This window comes from Lissotriton vulgaris, chromosome 3_1 (assembly GCF_964263255.1).
Source record: "Lissotriton vulgaris chromosome 3_1, aLisVul1.2, whole genome shotgun sequence".
Classification (NCBI taxonomy): Eukaryota; Metazoa; Chordata; class Amphibia; order Caudata; family Salamandridae; genus Lissotriton; species Lissotriton vulgaris.
In genome coordinates, this window is record NC_141689.1 from 538,017,751 (window position 1) to 538,034,563 (window position 16,813).

Here is a 16,813-nt window from a genome sequence, read left to right on the forward strand (position 1 = left end):
AATTACTGTGGTGATAGCTATTGGGTAAATACCTTTTCGGATAAGAGGTAAACAATTTAACTTATTTTTTCAGCCTGGTAAGTGCAGGTTTTGCAATGGCTGCAAATTGTTATTTGAAGGTTGGTAGGCTGTGCATCAGTCATGCTAAATTCTTATGGATTCTTAACTTCCTGGTCCACCCATCCCATTCCCCCCAATGCATGACTATAAACCGCATTTACTATGATTCACTTAATGGAGTGCTGCATGACAAATTACAGCACTGTGTTGTGCAACCAAGGAAAAATCGAAAAATCAACAACGAGTCATGCACTGAGGATGTCACTGGCAGTGCTCGAGCAAAAACCACCTGTTTGGCATAATGCTAAGAGTTGTGCAATAATACAAAGGCTGGGCACAGTGTCATGTATACAACTTGTACCTGAGATACTCTATTGAGTACAACGTCCTTTAAGATGATAACCATCAAGGGTAATTCCTTCTTCTTTTTTTATTTATCTTGCTTCCCTATTTACTGAGTCCAGCCAAGGTAGGTAACCTACATGAATGTTACACATTCTCCATTCTCTTAACTAACCACCTAACCTGAGAACCAGGAAATTAGATGTGCAATACTCAGTACAAAAATATTTCACAATGAAAGCATTTTTCTTCCCCACGCTTGAGGCTTATTTTTGTAACAAGTCACTGTTTTTGGCTAAATCCAGACCACATGCATGGTTATGTGTTACACGCTCACGTCCCACTTCCTTCGGCATGGTGAGGTACTTAGACTTGTTTTCTTTAAATAGGAAGCCAGGCGTCCTCTTCACTGTAGCACCATCATGGTGGTACTTAATGGGTGAATTGACTAGGAGAATGTGAATCGAAGGTGAGTTAAAATGCCTTTTAGGTTCAATGCCTTGGCGGTTCTCAACTGAGAGGGATGTTGATTTTTTTTTCTTTCTGACTACTACAGTTGAATATCTTAAATCCAGAGATCTCCATGTCCCCCTTCATGGAATCTTTCTGAACAGCCCATAAGGGGTAAAAGCATACTCTCTCTAGTAGCTTTCCAGTATACTGCTTGCTAATATTTGACACTATCCACGTACGAGGATGTGATGTTCGTTGGGGAATATGTGTGTCCACCAAGCATTTTGTTGATTGTAAATGCAGTTTAATCACTGTTCGACATTACATATGCAGAACCCATCAATGAGAACTGAGATGTAACCTTAGTTGTAATGTAGTTTGACTACTTTCTAGGTTCTAACAGCCATACGTTCCATTTTCCATACTAGCTATTCCAGCATTATCTTTGCCCTGATATTCTGTTTTCGATAGTATTTTCACTGATAGATCATAGGTACACAACTGCTCGAGCTCCCTTAACATTAGGTTGAAACCACTTCTCCATATCACCGAATACATAAGGAGTGGGCTCTATGAAACAGCATGCCCCCTTAGGTAGGTAAGGACTCAGCATCCTTTGAGCAAATAGCCAAAACACCATGCTACTCATTGGCACTTAGTAGCATTTTACACCTTCTGTGTCTATCTCAGACGGGCACACACCATAAGTTAGGATTCTATCCTTCAATTTAAGTCTGGAGATTATGTTACCATTCTGAAAGGCATAGTCCTTTTATGCTTTGGACAATGATATATTTGGCTTTTTACGTCAGTGAATGACTAACTGGTGTTATTACATCTTGAATGCCGTTTATCAGCTCATGTCCTTATCCTGGTAGACATGCGATTCGTAGATGATATACCACCAAACCCGACATAGAGACTGAAGGTCTCGACTCCTCTGAACAAGTTGGGGGGTTTCTGGGTTGAAATTCTCTGTGTTAACAATCGAGAGATTTCCTGACCTGGCCGAAACTGACCCTGGTACATTGAGCTTTGGATTTTTTCTAGAGCACACCAATGGAATTAATTGAGGTGATATGTCAAAGGTTGGATTCACTCTGTAGCTTAATTTTTGGGAAGGGGTAAGTCACAGCCACAATGTAAATTTCGATTATAACTATGTTGCATCACATTTGTTAAATGTGACCAACTGATTTGTAGCAGCTCTGAGAAATCCATTGATTAAATTAGGTCCTCATTTTCCAACCAAGCTATGGAATACCCCAGGCTCAAATGCAACAGCGAAGATTCTCGGATCAGGCCTGATTGCTAGCGAAACAATAATATAACGTGTGTTTGTAAAGCTCACGTTCACCCGTAGGCATCTTGGTGCTGAATAGCAGATGTGTACATAATAGTTTATATAATATTTATGTAATAACGGCGTGAGGAGGGCAATGGCAGGCAGCGGTCTCCCCTTGACAAATGTGTGACTACAGGAATCACTCCTATTGCCTCGCCAGTTAAAGTATATTTATTGATGGAACTCGATTACTCGAGAGTGTGAGTTACAAAACCCTTTGCTATAAAGAAATTACACTTTAAAATCTAAAATAGGACTGGAGGGTGTTTTGATTGGGATCCTGATGGTCCTAATAAATGCCGGAGTGACCCAACACTGAGGGCGCAGTCGATTCGGCAGAATCATGTCAACACTTTAGCAGTTAGGAGGGGTGAACTGATCTTAATTTTCTCTTTTCACCACCATCCTTTACGTTTTTTACCCTGGCTGGGTGGTCCAGGAATAAAATATTACCACAGACACACCCGAGCTAGTTTTAACATTCATAAACTGCACATTCGTTGGTGATCCCGCTATTTTATGTTTGTATTGTCTTCCCCTCGCCTTTGCTCCACCCTAGGCGTTGGTCTGCGCAGGGGTGTTAGTTAGCAAGCCTGATGATGAAGCAGGACACAATTTGTGAGTGAGGGCAGTCTATTCTCACCATCTCATACATGCCTTTTATTTTTTTATAGATGTATGGATGTATGTTTTTAGTTAAGTATCAGCTCAGGTGAAGTAAATCCTCTAGGCCACCCTTTACCATCGATGGTGTTCTTCCACCAAATTTCTAACCTTATTAGTACTCCTTTCAGGCTTCAGGCTGGTCCAGAAACCATTCCCTAGCAATGACTACCTAGCGCCGCCAGGTAGAACAACGGGGCTCTAGCTGCGTCTCCACCTTCGGACATCATGTTACTGGGATAAATTAGACACCATCCAAAGCTCTGACACCAGTTCCTCTTTGGCCTTGCCTCATCAATGTGGTCCAGAGCGCTCTCTGGATGTCTCACTGACCTATTTCATAGCTATTGGACAGAGACTAGGTCAAATATCTGCTTGAAGCAGAAGCTCCTTCTGGATTCGATACCCACCAGGCCCGGGCAAAGTTTAGATTTGACCTGCATAATTTCATGAATTGTATGTTAAGCGTGGTATGCAAATATGCTGAAATGATGCCATTGAGCCACGTTGCAAAATTATGCTGCTGTTTGCAGTAACATTATAGCACCAGAGTGCTGGAACAACATGGATAATCGGAATGAAGGTGTCTGTTGTTTGCAACAGTTGTATATTTTGCGCTATCTATTAGTGCAAAAAGAGTCCTCACGTCAAAATTGACTCAATAATGCATTTTTCTCCAAATGTGGCACTTAATGATGGCTTTCCTCATTGCATATCAATGTGGAAGCAAATTACGCTAACTTCGCAAACCTCTAATCCCCACAACTATTTTATGTGTTGTCTGGGGTCAAGTAACGACACCGCAGCCTGTGACGTTTGTGCCTCCATGCACCAAATGGTTTATCAGGACTCGGGAGAACACATAATATTTGGCTAAGACCCTCTGGGAGACTCCAAAGTGGACCCCCTCTTCTAAAGTTAAGTCAACTGTCAGGGAACATTCTCCTAAGGTATCTTCCCACAAGAAGTATAAAAAACAGCAGAAAGAGAAGCTTTCTGCTCCAGTCAGACATCAGGATCTGCACCGATGGAAGGATCCCTCCAACCCACGCTTGGGTTACTGTGGGCACGGATGCCTCCTCCCTAAGCTAGGGTGTTCACCTGGGCACAGTGACGGCACCGGCCTCTGGTCCATGTTGAGCAGCACCTCCACATCAATATACTTGAGCTGCTGGTGTTCTGCCTTACCATGAAGGCCTTTCTCCTTTCCATCTCAGACAGCAAAATACAGTTAGTTTGGTTCAGACAACACTACTCACATCTTATCATCACTCAGGACGATGTGGGGTCGTGGACTTTATGTTGGGAAGCAATTTGCCTGTGGAAGTGGAAGCAGCTATAGAGAATCTTTCTAGCAGTGACTTACTAAGAGGCTTCTTGAACATGAGGTCAGATGCTCTTAGTCGCCGGTCATTGGAGGACTGAAGGAAGTGAGAGTTACACCTCAAGGTGACAGAGGTGGTGATCTACAATTTAGGATTTCTATTTGTGGATCTCTTCAACACAGTTCAGAAGAGGAAATGTCTTCGGTTTTGTGCCATACACTTCTTTTTGAATAGTTCTCTTCATCCTGGTAGGTGTATTCCATAAGGTGAAGAATCTGCAGGCAGCGGCGTTGCTAGGGAGGGTGCGGGGGAGGTGGTCCGCCCCAGGCGCCACTATTGTGAGGGCGGCGGCCGCGCTGCACTGGCCTGTTGCAGCGGCCTCTATAATTTATTTGAGGACACTGGCTGACACTACTGTCAGTCAGTGTACCCAAATAAATTATAAAGGCCGCCGCAGCAAGCCAGTGCAGCGCGGCTGCCGTTTTAAGTACAAGCGCTGCGCAGCAGCAACGCACGTCACGTGGACGCGCATGCCTACCTTCTGATTTATTGCCCTGAGGGGTTGGGATCACTGCAGGAAGCAGAAACCGCGAGGTCAAAGCTGGGGACCATTTAGGGTGTGTGTGAAAGGAGCGCGCGGTCAGGGGCAAGCTGGATTGTTCGATTAGGCTAGCAAAAAGGGAGCAATGATGAAGCGTAAGACCATGGAGGTAAATTGATGTTATAAGATTACCTCCTACAAAAATATTTTTGTGCTGCGATATTTAAAACAATGCTACAATACAACTGACAGCCTGCATGGAATTGGTAGGCCTTACAGGACAAAAGTCATCACCTATCTTTCTTGCTTTCCCTCCCTTTCTGTTTATCCATACTTGTCTGTGTGCCAGCACACCTCTATGCTTTCAAAATATTGGAAGTAATATACATAGGAAGCTGCACTAGTCACATGTTTTCAGGCTTACATAATTGTGCAACTGCACGATTCTTTCTTCCTTGTTTTCTCTTAGGGGAAATCTTTTTTTCCCAGGCAGAACCTGTTTTCCTTACACCATCACGAAGTGTGAGTGCGTTATATTCCCTGCCCCATCCTGGGAGAAGATGTAGCCCAGCCCTTTCTTAGAGCATATGCCCGAAAATGTGCAGGGTGGTAAACGGTCAGAGAGGGGTTTTGTAACTGTCTACAAACGTGCAAAGTCGTGGTGGTTCACAAACTCACTATACACACTCAACAAGAGAATCACTCCTTCATCTGTCCACTCTCCATCCCTTGCAAGGAGTTTACGACTGAGGCATTATATAGAGTTGTGATGCACAATTAATGTGACCCTGCAGTTGTAGGCAGTGAGCAGCAAGGGTGCCATGGGCCCTAGGGCAAGCAAAGAAAATGGGCTTCCTGACTGGTGTTTGGGAACTAAAATACAGCAATAATCAGGGTTCAGTGGAACCCTCATATATCTGGGCCCCGGTGCAACTGCATCAGCTGCACCATTGATAGCTGCGCCCCTGCTTGAAGCTGGGAGCACACTCGGACTGTGGATTGGATTCTGCTTGCATAAGGCGAGGCGAGGCTGCAGCCTTAGGGACCATCAACTAATCCAAATGGCCTGAAAGTGTACCCTTTTTCAGGAGCGTGTGAAAGGAGCGCGAGTACAGTGGGCAAGATGGATTGGTCGATAAGGCTAGCAACAAGGGAGCAATGATGAAGCCGAAGACCATGGAGGTAATTGATGGATGTTTATAAGATTATCTCCTACAAAAATATTTTTGTGCTTCTTTTGTCTTTCTATTTGCCTTTTTTTTTAATCTCCCTACTTGAACGTAAACCTGACTTTTTAATCTCTATCTGCCAGTCCCCTCTGTGAGAATTATGTTGGGGAGGCTCCAGGGGCAATGAGTGCGCCTCACACCACAGGAATTATTTAAAAAAATTAAATCTTGGCATGCAGCACCTGATCAATTCGGGACTCACTGCCCGGGCCTGAAGCACCACAGCAGCCACTTCAGGTCACTGCGCCTGACACCCGGACACCACATTGTATTCTCTAATGCTTGCTAGCCAGGTAAAGGTCAAAAGCCATTTCCTTTTCTTCTCCTAAAGTCATGGAACTCACTGTAGACTCTTGGTTCCAACGCACTCTGTTGGAGGTCGTTTGTAATTAATTTACGGCTCTCGTGGATAAAACTCATGCACTGGTGCTTCTCCATTGCTGAGGTCATGGACGGGGCACACAGGGGACAGGGGACTAGGGTCCTGCACAAACTGTGATGTTATGAGTGAGATGTCACAAACAGGGTAGGTAGAACTGATGTAAGTTTTGAGTTTCCTTCCTATTTTGTGCACAGGGTCTGTCTAGCCCTGGACCTATTCATGAATGTGCATGTAACTTGTATGATCCGATTAACTATTAGCGGACCTCTTTCAGATGCTCGCCGTCCTTTTTCCCCTGCACTCCTGAACCCTCTCCCCCCTGGGGGCGGCAATCTGGAGGATAGCCCCAGGCACCACAAGCTGTAGCTACGCCTCTGTCTGCAGGAAGATTATGTGTCCTTTAGAAATATAATTTCTGAAGGTAAGCTCCATTTTCTTCTGGCTTTTAATTTGTGCTGGGATTTCTAAGGCATACAGCAGAGCTCCATTTTAGTGAGGTACATTTTGCAGAATAATGGACTGCAAACCACTATATTTAGTCCCTGTGTAGATAAGGAATTATTAGTTGTTGAAAGTCTCGGGACTTGTTTTTACAGCCCACCACAACAGCCCTCTCTTTCTACTACGTGCATGGCACGCTTTTATTTCAGGTGAATCTCTATGTCACTAGCTATACGCATGAGTGGGGATGAGTAAAACAAGTGGGATTTTTGGTATCTGAGGGTATTTACTATGGAATATGCATACCATCATTTCCTAGAGTCTATTTTGTCTGCATTTGAAAAAATGACAATTTTAAAGATATATTTACTTTAATAGGTATACTTATTCGAGTAGTTTTTTATTCAGTTTTGAAGTCAAGACTTCTCTGAACATCTGTGCTATAAAGATGTGATATGCATTTATCACATATCTTTTTTTAGGAAAGTTAAATAAATCCTGTTGCAGTGTGGGGATAGACAGGTGCATACAAAAGGTTGTGAATGTACGGAGTCCATAAACTTTAATGTCCCCATCAGGGGTGAATGAACTGGTCTATAGGGCAATCAGGCAGTGCCTAACAGGCTGGTCTGAAAGGTCAAATTGGGTGCCGGTTTTTAATCTATTTGTGGGCCTGTTTTATGGTCTTCTGCGCCGGTTTGTATTGTTAATTTTCCCGGTATTAAAACAAACATTGTCTGTAGTAAGCTATAATGAATCCATGCAGTGTTCTACACCTCGCAAAACACTTATACAGTCTGTCTTTACAAGTTTGAAACTGCCCTAAACATGGGACACTTTATTAGCTATTTAGTCCACTGGTGGAGGCCACTTTTATTTTTGTCCCCAGCCCTATTTTCGGTCCCAGTCCGACCCTTGTCAACATGAATCTGCAAGCACTTCATATCCATAGAGAGATGTCAACACAATTATGAAACATAAAAATACGTATTGTAGTTTAACTGAGTGTCGGTACACTTCAAATAAAGTCCTTAAAGGGATTGCCAGAGACAGCTTTTAGTAGCTGAACAAAGGGTAGCGTAGTAAGACTTTTAATTGCGCCTCACATAGAAAAGTGAGAACATTAAAACTGAAAAAAATTGTCACTGTTGAGGCAGGGAGAAAACTGCTAAGAGGTATTGAAATGCAGGAAAACACTACTACATTGGTTCTATATCTTTTGTTTCAGTGGATATCAACTTAAAACATTACGAAAACTCAAGAATCCCACTATGTGTCATTATTGGAATCCGAGGACCCCCACTGAGTCATTTGCACAAGAAGAGGACATATGCCTGTGAATTTTCATGATTTGAACCTCAAAACAAAACACAAAAATAACAGGAACATAGAAACTATATCAGGAAGGCTGGAGCTTTTCTAAATTCATTTAAGACTACCCATCATCCATACTAAATTCTGTTTGATGCACAATTCAAATTGAGAATACTGACTTAATTTTCAGTCTCCAATTTCAAATTCCTTCACATTCACAGAATATTTTAAAAGGTTTAACTGCACATCCTACTTCTTAATTTATGTAAACTTTATTGATCTCTTAAAATACTATTTTTTCTAAGCAGTTGCGGACCCACAGGGGTGCTGGTAGTGGTGGCTCCGCCACTAAGGCGGAGGACCGTCGCCCACTGCCTTCCTGCAGTGAAATAAAGGAAAAATAAAATATTAATAACTTGAGGTTATTTTTTCCCTGCTGCGGCAGTTTTGTGGGCGGGGCAGGGCTGCTCTGCTGACAGAGCAGATGAGGAGTGATTTGCACTCCCTAAGTGCACATGAATGTTTGGGCAGCCGTGTGGGGCCCGCCAAACAGTCATGCACACATTGCATGTTCTCTTTCCAGGCTGCATTACAGCTTGGGTGGAGAACATACCCAGGCTCCCATTCCCTGGCTGAGCACCGAACCATGGTGCTTAGACCAATCGTGATTGGCTCAGGGGAGCCTCAGCCTGGGGGCTTCCTTTCCCGGAACACCGGCCGGGAGAGACAAACAGCGGGACAATGGAGGAGAGTCGCGGCAAGGGGGTACTCCCCCCACCCCCTGTTTTCACACCCTCTTACTCCTCCACCCCCGCCTGCCAACCCCAATCCATGCCGGCCACTCCTGGGTGACGGACCACAGTTTCAAACCACTACACTAATAGGTTTCCGTTTGTTGTACATTGTTTTTCCCATTAGTTACATGAATAATGAGACATCATTGTTACATCTTATATGAGAGACTGTAGATTCTCTACATCAATCACCTTCTGGCTCTACTGTTAGGTGTTATTGCACTTTATTAGGGGTATATATCTCCTGGACACAGCTTGTATAGTTGCAACGCAACAAAACTTGTTCCAAGGCAGGATTTCTTGCATTAATTCTCAGAAAGACATGTTGAGACTTTAGGGAAAGACAGTTCATTCAGTAGACTCGATTACATTGTCCTCTGCAAATTATTTTTATTTTTGAATTGTACATAAAGTGTGGTGTCTTGTCCTTCTGTTCTAGTCTAGTTTGTCTTTTGTTTTAGCCAGATGTGGAATGTTGTGAGACAAGGGGAATCTGTGATGTAATTTGTTCCAGTGCTTTCAGTTGGAGTTTCTGTCTACAGGTGGAGGCTGAGTTGGTTGCAACATATCTCCTGCCTGGATTCCCTTACTTGTAACAAGTTCCTTAATAAGGTGCCTGTTCCATGTACCTACCTTCTTTCTGTGTCCTTAATTAATGACTGGGTGGTTCTAAATCAAATTTTGCCACTAGAACAAACAGGCTTTCGCAAGGGGCATGGAACCCTGGATAATCTCTCCGCCCTTCAGATTATTACTGATAAATAAATAAGGGTACGTGGGGGAAGAGTGTATGTGGCCTTTATAGACTTCTCCACAGCATTCGATAAGGTTGATCGCCCTCTGCTGTGGAGAAAGCTATCCGCTTTGGGTATGCCCCCTCAATTGCTAGATTTGATCCAGGCGTTACATACAGACACATGGTGTCAAGTTCTGCAAGGAGGAGATATGGGATTATCTAAGATCATTCCATCAATTAATGGCCTTAAGCAAGGTTGCCTCCTTGCCCCACTGCTCTTCTCACTATATATTGCAGATCTACCCGCCTCACTTTCCTCTTGTGACGGTATAGCCCCAGTCTTGGGCGGAAAGCACATTTCATGTCTGTTATATGCGGACGATATTTTAATAATGGATCTCATGCCCAAAGGTCTTGCCAAACGCCTCCATGCTTTACATTTGGATGCAGAAACCCATTATCTAAAAATTAATGCTTCAAAGAGTAAAATTATGTGTATTTCAGGCCGGAAAAAACATAAGTTTGAGAGCTTTGTCTGGTCTGTGGGAGGTGACAAACTTGAGGTGGTAAAGAGTTATGTTTTCTTAGGAAAATTAATCTCAGACACTCTAAGTGATAAATCCGATATCGACAACAATGCCCGGAAAGCCTTATCCCAAGGGAGAAGCTTAAGTGCATTGTAGTCGGCAATGGGAAGAAGGCACTTTTCTTATTTATGGGAAGTCTTCAGGGCAAAAATTCCCTCTATCCTCTTGTATGGATTGGCACTGGTCGACCTAAAGCATTGGGATTTTTTAAATGCGGTTGAAGGAAAATTGTTAAGAAGTGTAACCTCTATTAATTCCGCCTGCTCAGTGGCCGCTTGCAGACTTGAGTTTGGCCTGCGCAGCAGTTGGGTGCAGGGCCTGGCAGCTGTAGTTCGTTGGGTCGCAAGCATAGCCAGAGGAGAAGCGGGGACTATGAGAATCCTTTTAAAGGCAGAATTATTGGGAAGTTTAAGAGAATATTCCCTAATTGTTAAAAACTTTAGAAAGGCTGTATCGCTTCTGCAGTTGGAGGAGAGTACCCTCTTTTCCTTATCCGCAACCCAGTTAAAGTCTGTCTTGAAAGAGGCCTCCTGGGACCTTAGCTACAGATTGGACAGCGCCTCGATCCTTGCTAAAAAAGGTATTAATCCCCTTACTGACTCATTTGCAAGATAATTTGTGCAACCTTACGTCACTTGGAATTTGCCCCACGGCGTCCGGAGATTCTGGTTACTCCTGAGGCAGGACTTGCTACCTCTAAATAATCTTCTGTTTAAATGGTATGGAGTCCCTGCAATCTGTGACTTTTGTCACCTGTCCACTCAAGACCGAATGCATGTTCTTTTTATATGTCCAGCGCTACGTCCATTTCGTCGTAAATGGTTAAGGCAAATATGCTTGCAAATGGGTATTTTAAATGCTAATTCCTTTATGTTTGCCCTATATAACCCCCCAAATGAGAGATTCCGTTTTAACATTTTTAATTTTTTTAAATGCGTTTTAGCTATTTATTGAAGGATCGCCTATGATGTATGTATCTATGAATTATTTTGTATTGCGGTAATTGTTGTAAACTGTCTCTCTGGTAATGAATGGAGTTTTGTATTGTGTGTTTCATTTATGTGGACCTCTATGGAGTTCCAAAACATAATAAAGATTAAACTTAAAACTTACCTTCTTTCTGGGTCTTTGCAACAGTGTGCCTCTTGAAAATGTAAGTGGCAACAAGTGGAAATTAAAGATGTTTGAAAGACACGGCAGAGGAGATCCATCTAACTGCCAAGCTGAAGAAGGAACCCCACCAGTGCCACAAGACCAGCAGTCCTGTATGAGGAGTGTGCATGAGGAGTGAACACTCAGGAGAAGTGCAGTGCTAGTGAAGAAAGGCATACCAGAGTCTAGTTTAGCTGCTAAGTGCTGCTACTAAGTCAATTTAAGTAAGGCAAATTTACTGCAAAAGACATACCAGCCAAGTCAGCGCTGATGAGTCCAAATCTAAGAGACCCGAGTAGGTATATTTTGCAGCACCTTTTACAATTTTGCATTTGGAAGGTCTGACCCATTTCTGCCCAGGATCAAAAAGGGCAGCAGTACAGTGTGGTCAGGATGAGCAGCACTGTGGTGCAGGGAGCTTTTGTGGTACTTCTGTACAGTGGCGGGACTGATGAACTGAAAGTAAAGCGTGGTGCTGCATCATCATCACAAAACGCCAGCTATGCAATTCTTAGGAAAAGCACAGTGACGCGTTAAAATATCTTGTTCATATAAACTTTCTCAGATATCTTTTCAGTGTAAGAGTGTGGTGGACCTATGGGATGCTTTTTTCACATTGTATTTTTGGTGGCCTAGCTAGTTGTGCGTGGCCTACTGGAAAAACCCTGAAGGTAGCACTGCTCATACAGTGAGAAGTGTCCCCCGGGCTCCTCGCTAGTCCTTATATAAAGGTTTCACCAAGATCCACAATAGAAATCTTCATTTGTTTGTATTAGGTTCCTTTTCTAATATTAGCATATGCTTCGAGATTCATTGTTTATGTTATCTTAGTTTCATTCACCGGTTCCAACCAGTCTGTTTTCTATTACATCCCACTCACATCTCCGATCTTGTTTGGTAGTCCGTTCTCTCTGTTTGACAAACCTTCACCGCGTCACATTAACGTCACTGATACCTTGGCAACCACTCATTGCTAAATACTTCCGGGAGTAGACTTTTCCTTCTAACCGGACAACTGAATGCGGTATCCTTATTCAACTACTCCGTGCACGTCACTGTAAGCTTTCCATTAACGGGCACCCGTTTACTTTACCTTTTTATAACATCGGCATGTTACCCAGCTCTACTTTTCTCCCGCATGTTGGACTCGCGTACACCCGCGCTCACGCTACCTTTTGGGCTCACATTTCACCATTGTTTTTTCAAACCCAGCCAGCCACGTACCCGGCACCTTGGTTCGGATTCCGGCACCTTGGTTCTTATTTCTAATTTTGCACTTCTTTTCATTATTACTTTTTCACGGGCACATTCTTTTTTTGAAATCAGCACTGCATGGTATTCAATACGTAAGACATTTCCTTAAACACATCTTGTTTTCTTTTCTTCATTGACAGAACATTTATCCCCTGGAAGAAGGCATCTCTGTAATGCCGAAATGCATTGGGATTTATAAGAGTGCATTTACGAACATTCAAAGACTTTTTTGAAGTAATGATGTTCTTGTGAATATAACAAGATGAATGTAAAAAATAAAAATAAGCATTGGTAAAACACCCGATTTTTATCGTGGATCTTGGTGAAACCTTTATATAAGGACTAGCGAGGAGCCCGGGGGACACTTCTCACTGTATGAGCAGTGCTACCTTCAGCATTTTTCACGCCCCCTGTCTGAGGGCGATACTCCGGAGCACCTCACAAATTCTGAAATTACCAACAAAAGTGCTGTGCCTCCATCTATACTGTATCTATTATGGTCAGCCAAATCTCTTCAGTGGTGGGCAGCTGTACTAATATCATCCGACAGCTACGGAAATTAGTGCCTATCATTTCCCAATCTATGCTACGTTCCATCGTCGCAGCTACTGTGATTTCACGCATAGATTATGGAAACGCCCTCTACCTTGGCCTACCAAAAACCTTGATAAATAGGCTACAGGTGGTGATGAATGATGCCGCTCGTCTTATCTTCAGACAGCCAAGACACACTAAAGCATCCCCCCTGCTACAAAGCCTCCACTGGCTCCCTATCAAGGAGCGAGTGGAATTTAAAAATCTGTGCATCGCCCATAAAGCCATCTATGGCATGGCACCTGCTTACATCAAAGATCGCCTGGCAATGTATAGCCCAAAGAGAGCTCTTAGGTCCTCAGACTCTCAGCTATTAGTCTGCCCTCGGTACAAACTTGCCACCAAGGGCGGTAGAGCCTTTTCGGTGCTGGTTCCGCATTTATGGAACACACTACCTGAGCCACTACGAAAGGAAGGAAACCTCCTACGTTTCAGAAAGGGGCTGAAAACGCTGTTGTTCAGGAGAGCCCTGTGAGCCACGTAGGCTAGTGGATGCCCTCTGTACTGTCAAAGTTGTTGTTTACCATCGATTCCCGAGCGCTTAGAGGCCTGTAGGTGATTGAGCGCGCTACAAATCAAAAATAACAATAACAATAACTGTATCTACTGGAACATCCGTCATAATGAGTACGTCACTGCAGAATGAGGGCAACTTCAATTTGTGTTATATTATTAGTAATGCTGTGCTGCACATGCTCACCTCACCTGACATGGGCAAGCAGATGCCACTTGTGTTGTCATCATACATACAATCAGCATTCTGGACCTGATGTTCCTGAGCTTGACGGAAGGGTGCGCAGAGATATGAATGCTGTACTATTATGTGGTCTGAGGGCATTTTGTAAATTACTTAAGTGGCGCAGTTGTGTGTATGATTCACAAGAAGTCCTGTTGTTATGAGTGAGCAGTACTCTGTTGCAAAAAGACGGAAAAGCCATATTCCAGTTTTTATTGGGCTTCCTTACATGTAACTTGTTCCTTAATAAAGTACCTGTTCCTGTGCCTACTTAACTCCTAGGTCTTCCTTCCGGTGTGCATCTTCGGAGAGCAACAAAGGGGTAGCCTGCACAGTTTCCACTCCAACTCCTTAGTGATACAGGTATGTTGCTTCACACATAATTCTGGGGGAAGTCTGCCTACTTTCTCTTCCAACTCCTTAGGGATCTAGAAATGTCACAGGACTCTTTCATGAACTAACTATATTATGCAACGGGATACCTTCTTGAATGTAATTTGCAAGATAGGAATAATGATATTGTCATATGTATTTCTATCATTCTTGGCTCTGATCCGTGTCTGTAGGAGGAATTAAAGATGCGTTTGAGTAATTGGCAGAGCAAAGGTCTGAGGTACGAAAAGATCATAATATTTTATTTTGTATACTCTTTCAATCTGAAACAAATTAAAAATGTTATTGAAAAGTTGTAACAATTTGGATACTCACAAACCTCAATGGCTTTTCAGACCTAATTTGCACACTTACACTTGGTGCCAAAAAGTAAGGCGGAGTAAGGGGCCACATTGAATGCACAAGATGGGGTACAAAAGAAAATATTTCTCCACCAGTAAAAATGTTTTCCTGATAAAAAAATAAGAATGTTCTGTACTAATGCACATTTCTAGATTATATAAGGCTATAGATTGTCTCCTCTGTATAAGAGTAAGTCTATTGACGAAGAAACATGCATAGGATTTTCGTGACTCCCATGTACGTCCGACATCTACACACACTGGATTTTCACATCCATTTCTAAAATAGGTGACTGGGACATAAGCTTGAAGAGAGGGAGATAGAACCAAGATAGAATAAAGCATAATTTCCTGCCAGGAGGTGCATTAAAAGGTTTTAGCTGAAACATCAAATGTAATGCCGTGAAGTATATAGGTGCAATTAATTCTGAAGTAAGGGTGATGCTAACTTGTATGCAGTACACTGGATTATACATAGAATCCTTATATGCTGCTGAATCTGGAGCCAACATGACTAGTGAGATGGTTGTCGGTGGAGTCCGACTTTCTAAGAGCCTAAGATGCCATACAGGTACATCAGTGTTATTTTTGAGCAACCAAATTATTGATGTGGTCATTTGGAGCTCCAGAATACAGACATTGCCATAGTCAAGATACATTCCGATGAGTACTGTGGCAGCAAAGAGTTTGCCCTCCAGCATCATAGCCGGAAATATTTTATACAGTGTTCAAACATGACACTAATGATCCACTTTCCTTCACAGAAGCCACATACATTACCCATCACTTGCCTTAGATCCTGTACAGTCTCCTGTGCCATTTTTCTAGGTTTGTGATATTATTATTATTTGTTAAGCGCAACGAATCATCCCCAGGGGGATCTCTCAGCGCTGCAGTCTCAGGCAACAGAAGCAAAACCATGTCCAGTTAGAGATTGAATAACCAGGTTTTGAGGAGTTTTCTGAACTTAGTCTGGTTAGAGCAGGAGCGAATGTAGAACAACAGTTTGTTCCAATGATGGGGGCCAGGTAGGAAAAAGAGCGACCACCTACTCGCGTTTTATTTATCCTTTTAAGGGCACTGTAACAATTGGTCATACATAGGAGCTTAAAAACTGCTCATGTTTTTTATGGGCAACCAGTGGAGCAGGCGCAGAATGGGTTCAGATGCCGATTGTGGGGGACGATTTAGAGCAAGGCAAGCTGTTGTGTTTTGAACCACCTGGAGCCTTGAGAGAAGTCCTTCCCTTATCCCTACCAGTAGGGAGTTACCATAGTCTAATCGGCTCACTAATAGTGCCTGAATTAGAGATTTTCTAGCTGAGAGAGGTATCCACAGGAACACCTTCTTAAGCATTCGCATCAGGCCAAAACATGTTCCCACAATGCTTTTCATATGTTCATCCATGGATAAGTTGTCAATCAGTATGACTCCTAGATTTTTCACCCATTTTTTCGGAGCCAGGGATGCTCCCAGTTCTGGAGGTCACCAACCGCAGACCATATCTCATCTGTCTTTCTGAATAGGAGGATCTAGGTTTTATTTGTATTGAGCTGAAGAAAGTTTGCTGCCACCCAAGCTGCCATTTTCAACATGCAGTTTTTATTATTATTATTATTATTATTATTATTATTTATTTATTTTTTCTAAAGCGCGTAGTCACCCGGAGGTATCCCAGCGCTAAAACAAAACCTATCTCCTAAGTACAGTGGGACGGGGAAAGGGAAAAGAGGGCGGAGGAGGGGGGAACAGCAGAGCCGCGTAGCGAGAGCCCTTTAGCATGGTGTTTTGAAAGCTGACCACACGCTCATGCGTGTGATCAGGCTTTCTCCGTCAGGCATTGGCTCTCGCGTGTTTTAAAAAAAAAAATAGGCACGCGATTGGGCAAAGGCGGGCGCATGTCCCGCCTTTATAACGCTCATTCCTGATAGTGGCTAGCACGCACAGCAGCGTGGGTTCTTCTCGCTGCCGCGCTCCCTCCCCCCGCTCCTCTGTGGTGCGCTCGCACCACAAGTTTCCATTCCCGGCCCGGCTCCTCTGTGGTGCGCGCGCACCACTGGTTCTTTAAGCCGTGTTTATCTGGCAACAGTTTCCTTTGCAGTTCTCTCTTCAACCACAACGCGCCATCCGG